At 48.4% G+C, this 12,637-nt stretch overlaps 1 protein-coding gene across 8 annotated transcripts in view; it reads left to right on the forward strand.

Moving 5' to 3' along the window:
* The first annotated feature begins 10,969 nt into the window (after positions 1 to 10,969).
* The window catches only part of NRF1 (nuclear respiratory factor 1), a 145,192-nt gene continuing 143,524 nt past the window's right edge, over positions 10,970 to 12,637 (forward strand). For 3 of the 8 annotated variants that reach the window (XM_034964979.2, XM_055114860.1, XM_063606096.1), the window contains exon 1: positions 10,970 to 11,089. The gene's annotated coding sequence lies outside the window, so the exon portion shown is untranslated. Of the gene's footprint in view, positions 11,090 to 11,562; positions 11,690 to 11,749; positions 11,981 to 12,637 lie in introns of those variants that run through there. The other 5 variants (XR_010112642.1, XM_057302686.1, XM_063606094.1 and 2 more) reach the window with 4 other exon arrangements.

Here is a 12,637-nt window from a genome sequence, read left to right on the forward strand (position 1 = left end):
TCTTCTCTTTTATGTATGTACAACTGGCATCTCAGACTCTGTATATCCCAAGCCAAACACATCATTATTTTTCTCAAGTGCACTTCCCTTCCTGAGTTCTTTGTTTTTGTTAATGGAGCTACTGTCACTCAGCTCCATACTTCAGTATCGTATTTGGGCTTTGGGGTTATTTATTTATTTATGTCTTATTTATTTTTTTTTTTCGAGATGGAGTCTGGCTCTATCACCCAGGATGGAGTGCAATGGCGTGATCTCAGCTCATTGCCACCTCCAACTCCAACCTCCACCTCCCGGGTTCAAGCAATTCTCCCGCCTCAGCCTCCTGGTAGCTGGGATTACAGGCATGCAGCACCACGGCCAGCTAATTTCGTGTTTTTAGTACAGACGGGGTTTCACCATCTGGGCCAGGCTGGTCTCGAACTCCTGACCTCAGATGATCCACCCTCCTTGACCTCCCAATGTGCTGGGATTACATATTTATTTATTTATTATTTTATTTATTTATTTATTTATTTTTATTGTTTGTTTGAGACGGAGTCTCGCTCTGTCGTCCAGGCTGGAGCGCAGTGGAGTGATCTTGGCTCACTGCAAGCTCTGCCTCCTGGGTTCACGCCATTCTCCTGCCTCAGCCTCCCCAGTAGCTGGGAGGCGCCCGCCACCACACCCGGCTAATTTTTTTCTATTTTTCGTAGGACGGGGTTTCACCATGTTAGCCAGGATGGTCTCGATCTCCTGACCTTGTGAACCGCCCGCCTCGGCCTCCCAAAGTGCTGGGATCACAGGCGTAAGCCACCGTGCCTGGCCTATTTATTTATTCTTGAGATGAAGTCTCGCCCTTGTCACCCAGGCTGGAGTGCAATGGCGTGATCTCAGTTCACTGCAACCTCTGCCTCCCAGGTTCAGGCGATTCTCCTGCCTCAACCTCCTGAGGAGCTGGGATTACAGACGCCTGCCACCAGACCTGGCTGATTTTTGTATTTTTAGTAGAGACGGGGTTTCACCATGTTGGCCATGCTGGTCTCGAACTCCTGACCTCAGATGATCCGCCTGCCTCAGCCTCCCAAAGTGCTGGGATTACAGGCATGAGCCCCCGCGCCCGGCTCATATTTATTTATTTTTAAAAGCAATTTAAACTAATTTTCTTCATTAGCTAAGTCATCCAAAAGGTTCAAGATTTAAAATATTCAAATTATAAACACTAAAAAGACTCTCTTTCACTACTGACCCCCAGCCACCCCACTTCTCTTAAACAGGCCACTTAATGTCATCAATTTTGTACGTATTTCTCTAGGGATATATAAACATATGTAAGCAAAGATGTTTGTTTACATATTTCCTTTTTATGGCCAGGTGCAGTGGCTCATGCCTTTATGGCACTTTGGGAAGCCAAGTTGGGCAGATCTCTTGAGCCCAAGAGTTTAAGACTAACATGGACAACACAGTGAAACACCGTCTCTACTAAAAAAATACAAAAAAAAAAAAGGGGGCCAGGCACGGTGGCTTGTGCCTGTAACCCCAGCACTTTGGGGGGGCTGAGGCGGGTGGATCACCTGAGGTCAGGAGTTCAAGATCAGTCTGGCCAACATGGCGAAACCCCATCTCTACTATAAATACAGAAAGTAGCTGGATGTGGTGGCAGGTGCCTGTAGTCCCAGTTACTTGGGAGGCTGAGGTAGGAGAATCACTTGAACCTGGGAGGCGGAGGTTGCAGTGAGCCGAGATCACACCATTGCACTCCAGCCCTGGGTGACAGAGCGAGACACCATCTCAAGAAAAAAAAAAAATTATCTGGGTGTAGTGGCGCACACCTGTAATCCTAGCTAGTCCAGAGGCTGAGGTGGAAGAATCACCTGAGCCTGGGGAGGTTGAGACTGTGGTGAGCCATGATGGTGCCACTGCACTCCAGCCTGGGCGACTGAGTGAGTCTCTGTCTCAAAAAACAAAACAAAACATATTTCCCTTTTACAAATGCAAATAAGGCTACGTGAGCTATGTTCATGCCACTGCACTCCAGCCTGGGCAACACAGTGAGACTCTGTTTAAAAAAATAAATAAATAGTGCTCACTTTGGCAGCACATATAAAATCGCACATCTACAACCATCTGATCTTTGACAAACCAAAACAAGCAATGGGGAACGGATTCCCTGTTTAATAAATGGTGATGGGAGAACTGGCTAGCCATATGCAGAAAACTGAAACTCGATCCTTTCCTTACACCTTTATACAAAAATTAACTCAAGATGGATTAAAGCCTTAAATGTAAAACTCCAAACTACAAAAACCCTAGAAGAAAATCTAGACAATACCATTCAGGACATAGGAATGGGCAAAGATTTTATGATAAAATTGCCAAAAACAATCGCAACAAAAGCAAAATTCAACAAATGGGATCTAATTAAACTAAAGAGCTTATGCATAGCAAAAGAAACTACCATCAGCTGGGCGTGGAAGCTTATGCCTGTAATCCCTGCACTTTGGGAGGCGGAGGTGGGCAGATCTCTTGAGGTCAGGAGTTCAAGATCAGCCTGGCCAACATAGTGAAACCCCATCTCTAGTAAAAATGCAAAAATTAGCTGGGCATGGTGGCATACACCTGTAATCCTAGCTACTTGGGAGGCTGAGGCAGAAGAATCACTTGAACCCAGGAGGCAGAGGTTGTAGTGAGCCAAGATCACACCATTGCACTCCAGCCTTGGCAACAAGTTTTTGAAACTGTCTCAAAAAAAAAAAAAAAAGAGAAATGCAAATCAAAACCACAATGAGATACCATCTTACACCAGTCAGAATGGCGATCATTAAAAAGTCAAGAAATGACAGATGCTGGTGAGATTGCAGAGAAATAGGAATGCTTTTACACTGTTCGTGGGAATGTAAATTAGTTCAACCATTGTGGAAGACAGTGTGGCGATTCCTCAAAGATTTAGAACTGGAAATACCATTTGACCCAGCAATCCCATTACAGGGTGTATACCCAAAGGAATATAAATCACTCTGTTATAAAGACACATGTACGCGTATGTTCATTGCAGCACTATTCACAATAGCAAAGACATGGAATCAACCCAAATGCCCATCAATGATAGACTGAATAAAGAAAATGTGGTACATATACACCATGGAATACTATGCAGCCATAAAAAAACAAGATCATGTCCTTTACAGGGACATAAATGGAGCTGGAAGCCATTATCCTTAGCAAACTAATGCAGGAATAGAAAACCAAACATTACATGTTCTCACTTATAAGTGGGAGCTGAACAATGAGAACACAGGGAGGGGAACAACACTTACCGGGGCCTGTCAGGGGAGGATGGTGGGGGAAGAGCACTAGGGAAAAGAGCTAATGCATGCGGGGCTTAAACCTAGGTGATGGGTTGATAGGTGCAGCAAACCACCATAGCACACGTTTACCTATATAATAAACCTGTACATCCTGCACATGTACCCAGGAACTTAAAAAAAAAGTCAAGTGGTTGAGGATTTTATAATTGATTTTTTAGTCTAAAAAAAAGGAAAAAACAAGAAATAAATAAATACCATTTAAAAAATAAAAAATGCAAGTGATAGCTTGCCATATACACAGTTCTATCCCTTGTTTTTTTCATGTACATATCTTGGATGAGATCTTACTGAATGCTCTCTCATTCTTTGTTATAGCTGCATAGTGTTTAGCAGTGTTTCTGATTTCTCTACTCTTTTGTCTCCAACATCTACTCAATTGCCAAGTTATATTAATGATGTATTATTTTTCCTATGGCATCTCTATTCCCAGTGCCGATTAGTTTAGACTTTCACGCCTAGATTGCCACAATAGCCTCCTGTTTGTCCTCTCCTTAGCCTTTCCTTTATTTCATGCTATTCCGTTAGATTCATCTTAAGTACCGCTCTGATTATGTTATTTCCCAGCTTAGCAATTTTCTCCTCACCTGCAGAATCTGATGCTACGTTCTCTCCATTTTTCTTACTGCCCCCTCCTCCTTCATGCTCTGAACTCTTAAGTCACACCGAAGAGCCTGATGATCCTAGAACAGACCTTGTGAATTTTCACGGGAGCGTTTTCCATATTGTTACTTTACCTTGAGGTAGATGACATTGCCACCAAGTCCAAAACCACCCCATCCTTCAGTTCAGCTCAGACACTAACTTTCCTCTGAAGGCCTACTGATCCCCACAATTAGTCCAGCAAGCTAAAAGTGAGTCTGGCCAGGTGCCTAAGATACATTTAAGGGGTTGCTCATTCTCAGGGTCATGCAAGTGCCAACGCTGCATTCACACACCCTGAGAGTGGGTGGCTTCTTAAATTTTGCCTCCTCAGTGACTTGCTTACCTCTTCCTAGTCCCAGCCTTTCCTTAGCAGTCCTAGGCCTCCTCTAAACTCCCAAAGAGCTTGATTTGCACATCTCTAAGGGTGTTCTCTTCCTAGCCTGCACTGTAGTTATTGAAGTACAGACTTCATTTTCTCCCCACTAAGTTCCTTGAGGGCGGCACCACGCCTGACCCACACTGGATCCCTGGTGCCTCTCCCCGAATCTCACACACAGCCCACGTGTATTTGTTACAGCTCTTTAGGTTAGGACTGTCTGCTCACCTGAAACCATGCTCAAAGGACTTTCGTAAAAAAGACAAAGGCAATCAGGTGCTATTCAGGAACTTAAGAAACCCAAAGGCAGGAATCCTGTGGGTCTTAGGAAGAGAATCAGAAACTAGAGCACTGTGGGGACTCCAGGAACTCCCGCCCCACTCCCGCCCGCTTCCCCTCTATCTGCTTCTCTGTGTGCATCTGCCTTGCTCCTCTCTCACTAATGATGGACTTTCTGTTTCTCACTTCATTTAGTGGAAAATTGCCTCTGTCTACAGCTTCCAAAGTTGGGTAACTTGTAGCTCAAGTACACATACACCAAAGGGCATAGAGAGAAAGAGAGATCTCAACTTTGATTTCAAAGTCTCCGTGAAAGGCTCTAATTGGCCCAGGTTGAGTCAGGAACCTGCTTCTGGACCAACTATCTGTGGCCAGAAGGCACTGCAGGAATATGGCAATCTTGGGGACCTCGGTGGTGTTCATGCATCTTATCTCTATAGCGCCATCATTAGTGTGATCAGCTCCATCATCAGCTCCAGCTTCCAGTTTCTGTGTCTCTTAGCCAAACAAACATTCTAAATTCCCAAGACAGAGAATAAACTTGGCACTGCCTGGGTCAGGTGACCACCCCTGAATCACGCAGCAATGGGGGGTAATGAGAGACAGGGTCTCAAATATAGGCATGACTGGTGGAGGTCATCTCTGTGAATGAGGCAGTTTCTACAGAAGGGGGACTCTGTTGACTAGTGAGTCATACCCAAAGATGAATGCAATGATTGAATGATCTCATTTTAAAAAGAGCAACTGGCCGGGCGCGGTGGCTCACGCCTGTAATCCTAGCACTTTGGGAGGCCGAGACGGGCGGATCACAAGGTCAGGAGATCGAGACCATCTTGGCTAACACGGTGAAACCCCGTTTCTACTAAAATTACAAAAAATTAGCCGGGCGTGTTGGCGGGCGCCTGTAGTCCCAGCTACTTGGGAGGCTGAGGCAGGAGAATGGCGTGAACCCGGGAGGCGGAGCTTGCACTGAGCCAAGATCGCGCCACTGCACTCCAACCTGGGAGACACAGCGAGACTCCGTCTCAAAAAAAAAAAAAAAAAAAAAGAGCAACTGTCCAAAGCTATTAGCTAAGTATTAGACAGTTATTAGAAAACTCAAACTGGAATCAGTCTCTGAGCCTTGATTAAACTTCTGGTGGCTGGGCATGGTGGCTCACACCTGTAATCCTGGCACTTTGGGAGGCTGAGGCAGGTGGATCACCTGAGGTCAGGAGTTTGAGACCAGCCTGGCTAAGATGGTGAAACCCTGTCTCTACTAAAAATACAAAAATTAGCTGAATGTGGTGGCACTCGCCTGTAATTCCAGCTACTTAGGGGGCTGAGGCATGATAATTGCTTGAACCCGGGAGGTGGAGTTTGCTGTAAGCCAAGATTATGCCACTGCACTCCAGCCTGGATGACAGGGCAAGACTCTGTCTCAAAAACCAAAACCTTTCTTCCCAATGTCTCTCAAATCTCTCCCTTCCCTCTATTCCACCAACACCACCATAGTTTGCACTCAGGTCTGATGCTCTGCTGGGCCTTCTTCACTTCCATTCCAGCTGCTGACTGTACCGAGTAATCTGCTCCAAACACGTGGCTTTCCTGTTGTCACCAGTCACTCGATCTGTCTGAAACCAAACACATCCTCTTTCTATTGAAATTCACTTCCCATTAGAAGACCGTCAACGACACTAACATCTCTTCAGCATTTAGTTCTTGAACACCTGGAATTACTTCTGACTTTTGCCCTCCTACTCCTTCACTATCTCATCAGTTATCAAGCAGTGTTGAATTTTTCTTTATCGCCTTTGTTGGCGTTCTTCTTTTCATTTCTTCCAGCCATCTCCAACCTGTTAGGGAGTTTAGGAAATTGTTCAAAGACTGATTAATAAGATGGTATGGAGAGGATATTTGGGTGGGGATGTGGGAATGTCTGAATCCTGTCTTGGCCTGCCATCGCTACTCATCAGGAGTGTGGGGAGTACATGTGCAATGACACACCAGGGAAAGGAGCACTTTATTATTAGCTGGGTATGAACCACAATGCAGAAGTCAGGAAAGATAGGCTGGATTCTGGTCATCTCTGTCTATCCTTCCCACATCAATGCCCAAATTTGAGTCTTGGAACTTTTCTTCCGAGTGGGATAGAGGCACACTAACCAGAAAAAGTAGAGAGAAAGACAAATCCACAGCCTCTTTGCCCCAAGCCCGGGGCCTTGCTAAGACTTTTTCTGTGGGCCATAGCCTTAGGGCCTGGCTACCTTGTGGGAGAGGGAAAGAGAACAAGCTGGCTGGGCTGCCTCTGAGAAAGGCAAGGGCAGCCCTTGTTACCACTCAGAGTATGTTGAAGAACGGGAAAGACGCGGCACTTTTTGTTGAACGTGTTATCTTTTAAGGGCTCCATCCCAAGAAAATGTTATTCCATATTCTCCAATTTTAGTAAGATTTTCTTCCTTTGTGTGTGTTTGGTGGTGGGGAGATGAAATTTCTTCACCATCCTACCTCCACCTTGGGGGAAGGAAGAGGGTGGGGAGGGAGAAGCCTTGAGCGCCCTCTAGAGACCAGAAGCCCAACTCACTCCCTGGTAAATCTACACTCCTATGACCTTAGTGCTTAGCTCAAAATTGTCAACTGTCTATTGCCTACTAAGAACCAATTCCTTGGCAGGCATGGTGGCTCAGGCCTGTAATCCCAGCACTTTGGGAGGCCGAGGTGGGTGGGTCACCTGAGGTCAGGGGTTCGAGACCAGCCTGGGCAACATGGTGAAACCCCGTCTCTACTAAAAATACAAAATTAGCCGGGCCTGGTGGCGCATGCCTGTAGTCCCAGCTATTTGAGAGGCGGAGGCAGGAGAAATCGCTTGAACCCGGGAGGCGGAGGTTGCAGTGAGCCAAGATCGCACCATTGCACTCCAACCTGAGCAACAAGAGCGAAACCTCATTTCAAAAAAAAACCAAAAAAACACAATTTCTAAGGAGGCCATTAGAACCCTCTACAGTCCGGCTCAAGGCACCTTTTTTGGTCATTAGAATGACTTTAGGATAGTAGCAGATAGGGAAAGCACAGAAAAATGAATGCCAAATTTAATCATCCAGTGAACAGACTGGCTGGATCTAATCAAGAGGGGAAGGAACCTGGGTGAGGTTACCAGAATTTCACCTACTTCATAACCAAATCAACAGATCCAACAAGAATTAAATAAGGCATCACGGGAATCTAATCTGTAGGGTAGGGTGTGGGGAGACCCCTGTGGAAACAGCATCTATGTGAAAGGGACTCGATGTGTTCACAGTGGTAGCAGAAGAATCTCTGTGTCTTGACTCTTAGCCAAAAATCTCCAGCCAAAACACAGCCTCCCCTGTTCTCCTGCAAAGGTAAGCCCAGTCCGTTTGGGGCAGTAACCTCAGTTTGCTCGGAATGGTAAATGTCATTTCATCCTAAGAAGGTTCTGCATTAAAGATGAGGATAGTAAAATAAATCAGATCTGCAGTATTCATACTTTTGTGTTAACCTTGGTAATATTTTGTTTAATTTTGTATTTTCAATGTTTGTAAGATTTAGTATTTATCATATTAGAGAATCTGACAAGTTTCACGAAACAAGAGCCTTACTAAGTTTGATGTTCTCTGCCATTTTCTATTTCTTTAATGAAATGTTGGTAATGACCCACTAAGTTACTTATGTGTTTCATCAGTGGGTACTGGCCTGAGACCCTGATAATGGTTAAAAGTACAACTCTGAGGTCAGGCTGATGACTTTCAGATCTAGCTTATTGTCTGGGTTTGGGCAAGTAACCCCTATATGTCCTTGTTTCTTCATCTGTAAAATGGGATAATATTAGTAACTACCCAGGCCGGGCACAGTTGCACACCTGTAATCCCTGCACTTTAGGAGGCTAAGGTAGAACGGCTTGAGCCCAGGAGTTGGAGACCAGCCTGGGCAACAGGCATCTGCCTGTGGTCCCAGCTACTCAGGAGGCTGAGATGGGAGGATTGCTTGAACCCAGGAGGATGAGACTGCAGTGAGCTGTGTTTGTGCCACTGTATTCCAGTCTGGGAGATACAGTGAGACCCTGTCTCAAAAGTTAAAAAAAAGGTAGTACCTACCTTGTGGGCTCTACTTGATAATTAAATGAGAAAGAAGATAATGTGCATAAAGGCTTACACTAGGGCCTGACGCATCATGAGCGCTCAATAAATGTGGCGAGTAAGTACTGGGTGTGATGACAAAGGGTCTAATGCACCCAATCTTGGGAGATGAAAAAATGCTGCCTGGAGGCGATGGTATTAATGTTGGGATCTGAAAGAATAGTAAGAATTATTCAGGTGAGGATTCAAGTAAGTGCATAGATGGTGTAGAGAGAAATGAAGTTATGGGCAAAGGGAAGAGCCCTTGCAACAGTTGTGAGGTGGCACAATTTCCAGGCTTAAATGACCTGAGAGCTTCCCAGTTTTGAGTGTAGCCTGAGAAATATCTGTGGCAGATGAGGTCAGAGATGGCAACAGGGATGAGATCACCAATGGCCCTGTAGCCACCTCAAAGAATTTTAGACTTTAACCTACGTGTTAATCAGATCTTTTTAAGAGTCTTAAACAGGGAAAAAACATGATTTTCTTTCTTGAAAGACCATTCAAGCTGTAGTGGATTTGGAGAGGGCAATTTCGGTGGCAGGGAGACCAAGAGGGGTCTACCGCAGTGTCTCTAGGAGAGATGACAGTAGCCTGAACCAGAGTAAGAACTGACAGGGAACAGTTTTAAAAATCTAATTGGGGCTGGGTGCAGTGGCTCACAGCTGTAATCCCAGCACTTTGGGAGGTTAAGGCAGGCAGATCACTTGAGCCTAGGAGTTCGAGACCAGCCCGGGCCAACAAGATGAAACCTCATCTCTACTAAAAATACAAAAATTAGCTGGGCGTGGTGGTGGGGACCTGTAGTCCCAGCTACTGGGGAGTCTGAGGTGGGAGGATCCTTGAGCCCAGAGAGGTCGAGGCTGCAGTGAACAATGATTGCACCACTGCCCTCCAGCCTAGGTAACAGAGTGAGAATCTGTCTCACAAACAAACACATCTAATTTAACATGGGGACTCCAGAGACAGAGGAAGGAGCAATGGATCATTTCCAGGTTTCTGGCTTGAGCACTTGGGTGGCTGGTGTTGGCACTCTCCTAGAAAACACTGGAGAAAAAGACATTCAATTTTTGGATATGTTGAATTTTGAGGTTAATAGAATCTTGAAAATTAAAGCTTCCTGATTTTGTTAATCCGTTTTCTGACACCCTTTAGCAATTCTTTAATGCAATGCTTTTCACATTATTATGTGCACAAGAATCACCAGGGGTGTGGAGATGGGGATGTGAAAATGCAGGTTCCTAGGCAAACAAGCCAAGATTCTGGATACCAACTGGGTCCCAGGACTCAAAACAATCAGCCTGAGTAATTCTGATGAAGGGAGTCTCCTGACGACACTAAAAAAACAACAAAAACGACCCCTCTGCCGGGCATGGTGGCCTGTAATACCAGCACTTTGGGAGGCTGAGTCGGGAGGATCGCTTGGGCCCAGGAGTTCGAGACCAGCCTAGGCAACATAGGGAGACCACCCACCCCCGTTTCTAAAAGTAAAAAAAGACCCCTCGTGTGTCTCCACCGTTAGGTTGTTTTCCCACTGTCCACCCCTCCCTACTTCTCAGGCACCTGCTTGGGGGCCCCTATTGCTTCGAATAAGCTCCGTGGGAGCCAGGACTTTGTCTTGCTAACAGGTGCATCTTCAGCGCACTCAGAACAATATCTGGCACAGCACGAGACCCCTAGAAATGTTCGCCGAACGATCGAATGGCTGAATACATTCATATGTTGCTTTGTACAAAAACTTTTGCTTTCAAATATCTGGGAAGAGTTAGAGATAGGAAAGCAGAGGTCATTTCAAAGAGAGAGAGAGTGAGGATACCACCGGGAAGGCAGCGCCGAAAAAACCAGAGGGGAACCACTTGCCGATCCCCCAGGCACAGTCTGGAGGTCCCAATTCCCGCGGTAGGGGGGCGAGAGATGCCACTCGTCTGATCAGCAACCATTTTGGGCCCGCTTGCGCCGCTTCTCCGGGGCGTCCGCGTTGTGCTCATCCAGTTGCTTTTGAGGTTCCGGCCCCCTCCAAACCTCTGAAGCGCTCCGTGCACGCGACGCGGCAGCGGGGTAGGCTGGAGCCCTCGCCGCGAGCCCTCTCCGCTAGCCCTCTCCGCTGCCTGCCCGCAGCACAGCCGCGCCGACCTCCTCATCATGGCGGCGGCCGGGCGGGGAAGCCGGGCCGTGCGTCGCGTGCGTGCCCTCTCCCTCCCCTCCCCCTCCTCGGCGGCGGCGGCGGCGGCAGAAGCGGCAGCGCTCGCCATTGCCGCTGGTGGCAGGAGGCTGCGAGGAGCCGGCGCGGTCGCAGTCTCCACGGCGCAGGCCCACGGTAGCGCAGCCGCTCTGAGGTGAGTGCCCTACCGCGCAATCTCCAGCTATTTCAGCCCCGGCGCAGCCGCAACACGCCGCCCGCCCGCCGGCCGGCCGGCCCGCCCCGCAGCCGGCACCCTGCCGCCCCCGGCTCTGGGCCTGGGCCCCCGCCGGATTCGGCCCGCCTCGGGCGGGGGGCCCCGGCCCGGCCCAGCCAAACCGCCACCCCGAGGATGCGCAGGCCGCACTAGGCCCCAGGCGTCCTGGCGGGCTCGGGATGGAGGCGCTGCCCTCCCGAGAGCCCCAGGGTTCCGGCCTCCCCCGCCGCCTGGGGCTCTCGGGGCCGCGGCCTTCTCCCCGCCGTGGAACCCGGGGCCCGGCCTTCCCGCAGCTCGGGAGCGGGAGGCGCGGGAGAGTGCGCCGGGCCCGGGAGCGGGAGGTGGGCGGGCTGCGCGGGACCGGAGCCGCGGCTCACGGCTCGCCCCCTCGGCCCTTCCCGGCTTTCGTACGCGGGCGGGCGGCGCGGTGGGGCCGGGCTGGGGCGCGGGAGCCGCTGTCTCCTGTGGGAGAGGAGGCTGGCTCTTTGGGCGACCTCCGAAGCTTCCCTCCTGCCGGGGTGGCGTGGGCTTGTTACCCAGGTAGACTGGGGGACGCTGGAATATGGCGCGTTGCCCACCTTCTTGCAAGTTAGGAGGTGGCCGGGGCGGCAGTTCGAGGAGGAGGGCGCAAAGTCCTTTTGTACGCAGAAATAAGGAGCGACATTGTGTTTTCTTCCCCAGCTGAGATGTGCCCGCGGAGGGGCCGCGGTTCTTCCTGTGCCTGGGGTGGTGGTCCCCTGGGTGAGGGAGAGGGGGAGTGGCACGCCCCTCCGAAGGAACAGAACCTTTTGCCACTGGAAAGACAGGGGCTCTGAGATGGCCGTGTGCATGGTATTTTCCCATATCCCCAGACCTTTTCGGGTTTGTCATTGAATGTTGTGCACTCCATCGTGCAATGATGTCTGCTGCCTCTCTTACCTGTTGTGTCGTGGCTGCTGGTCCCAAAGTTTCTGCAGTGTATTTGGCTGTGCCCACCAGAACTTGAAGTTGTTTAAAAATCTTAATACTTGGGGGGCTTCCAGTGATATCTGCTCCAACCAGTTGGAGGAGCTGTTGCCTGCTCTCCATTCTTCTTAAGCATTAGATTAGAATATATTAATTGCTTATTTTAGAGCTGGTGTCAATCGTGCTGATTTCTTTATGTGGTCAGAGCAAAATTCACATTTTTTTAAGTGTTCAGAGACTGCGTATTGAGAGACGTATAAGGAGAAAGGTAGTGTGAGTGAGCCTGTCAGCTTGGGCAGTGTTGGGCAGAGCTTTTGTCCCGGGACATCATCTGTGCTCACAGTGATCCTTTTTCCCATTCCATCTCAGCCTAGCCTTTTAAAAAATTATTTTTCCTTTGGGCTTGACCAGTAAGTAATTGGGAAAGGGGGGTGCTGGAGTCTTGGAGATGCTGTTTGTGTGTGTGTGTGTGTTTGATTCATTAGTATCCCGACTCCCTAAAATTGTATTTGACAGTTCTTGACAGGTTACCCCGTAAGACAG

The sequence above is a fragment of the Pan paniscus genome, chromosome 6 (genome assembly GCF_029289425.2).
Source record: "Pan paniscus chromosome 6, NHGRI_mPanPan1-v2.0_pri, whole genome shotgun sequence".
Classification (NCBI taxonomy): Eukaryota; Metazoa; Chordata; class Mammalia; order Primates; family Hominidae; genus Pan; species Pan paniscus.